This window comes from Ambystoma mexicanum, assembly GCF_040938575.1.
Source record: "Ambystoma mexicanum isolate Mex_15411 chromosome 12 unlocalized genomic scaffold, UKY_AmexF1_1 Mex_chr12_unloc.1, whole genome shotgun sequence".
NCBI lineage: Eukaryota > Metazoa > Chordata > Amphibia > Caudata > Ambystomatidae > Ambystoma > Ambystoma mexicanum.
Window position 1 is genome coordinate 6734900 of NW_027182322.1, and position 1927 is coordinate 6736826.

Genomic DNA, 1927 nt, shown 5'->3' on the forward strand with positions numbered 1-1927 from the left:
AGACCATCACTGCTCTCACACTTTCCTGCTCTCAGGCTGGCGGGCCATTATCGGCCCTGGCTGCCGCACCATTGCCAGGTTTGTGTAACTATATTATTTCTAATTGGCTCCACTTTGATGACTTTCATTTGGATTCTGACTTGATTATTGAGATCTTAAATAAGTGACTGGGGATCAGGTGTCCACTTATTCTCATGGATAACATCACAACCAACCTTTAATTCAAACATGAGTCATGACATCACAGATGGAGTACAGCTTATGATAGAGGTGGAACGTCACATCGTAGCAGCCCAAGTAACTCGCCGTGATCGTATAGTGGTTAGTACTCTGCGTTGTGGCCGCAGCAACCTCGGTTCGAATCCGAGTCACGGCATTGCGGTGAGGCAATGTCACGGCAGTTGGGCAGATATTTTAGAATTTCCATTAATACATTGGCAATCTCTGTGGAGGACTGAAACAATTCGATATGTCCTGTTACTGTTATGAACCTTTTGTTTCTTTAATGCTCTTTGCACACTTTTTCATCGGGTGACTGTAATGTATTTCAACCAAATCTAATTAAGAGCGCATTATCTGGTGACATTTGCAGTACATGAAACATTATAACACTGCCCTTTACGTCAATAACCACTAGCTTGATTAAGACATATGTATTGCAGCGACAGTATTTCCCAGTTACAAATGGGAATAAAAACAACATCCGCGAGGGATTGAACCAACGACATTTAACTGATGTTGCCAATGGAGCGCTTTACAGAGAGCGCGAGGTCCCGCCTTTACAGTCACACGCTGATGATAATACAGATGTTTAAATAAACAGGCATATCTGTGGACTTGTGGTCTTTCTACATTGGGACTCATAGTCTAGTCCTAGGCTAATGTAGGCACTGGCGTATCTTTTAGTGGAATGAGAGGCATTCTGTAGTCGCGTGAAAGGACCTTTCAAGTCAATCTGATCTGTATTGTCCTGTGAAAAAAAGCGTTCTTAGACACAGTGAGGAGTTTTTGGGGATAATGGGAAAATCATTTCCAACTAAATGACAGGAATTTCTTAGTCCAATCATGAGGTGTGCTAGGCTTTTTTATACTGTGGCGGAAAGAGAGAGAGTATAACAGTCATTATAAATAAAGGGCCAAGGAAGTGACAGTTTATGGAAGGAACAATTTGCACATAGTTTTAGAATATGGTCAGGAGGAAGACAATGTGCTTACACATATGAAACATTAGAAGGTAGACATTATGGAAGCACATATATTTCTTTATTTTTATTGTATTTGGGGAGAGGGGGTTAATATAGCACGTCCAATGTGGAAAAGTGCTTTCCATAGCACCTTGCAGGTGGGCGACATCTAGAGCTGTGCAGTAGCCACCCATGCCCCAGACGTCAAAGAGAACAAGAAGTTACACATGTTGGAAGTGAGGGTGAGACATTGAGGAGATATGATCCCCGTATGAAGCCGAGAGAAGGAGGAGGCGTGAACGTGCATCCATGTATGCAGGCGAGAAGGGAAGGAGCATTGGTCATGCATCCCTGCATGAGGGTGAGACAGGGAGGAGATATGATCCCCGTATGAAGCCGAGAGAAGGAGGAGGCGTGAACGTGCATCCATGTATGCGGGCGAGACAGGAAGGAGCGTTGGTCATGCATCCCTGCATGAGGGTGAGACAGGGAGGAGATATGATCCCCGTATGAAGCCGAGAGAAGGAGGAGGCGTGAACGTGCATCCATGTATGCAGGCGAGAAGGGAAGGAGCATTGGTCATGCATCCCTGCATGAGGGTGAGACAGGAAGGAGATATGATCCCCGTATGAAGCCGAGAGAAGGAGGAGGCGTGAACGTGCATCCATGTATGCGGGCGAGACAGGAAGGAGCATTGGTCATGCATCCCTGCATGAGGGTGAGACAGGGAGGAGATATGATCC

At 45.5% G+C, this 1927-nt stretch overlaps 1 non-coding gene across 1 annotated transcript; it reads left to right on the top strand.

Moving 5' to 3' along the window:
* Window positions 1-304: 304 nt before the first annotated feature.
* TRNAH-GUG (transfer RNA histidin (anticodon GUG)) lies at window positions 305-376 on the top strand. The gene has a single exon. It is a non-coding gene; the product is annotated as a tRNA-His (tRNA).
* Window positions 377-1927: the final 1551 nt, after the last annotated feature.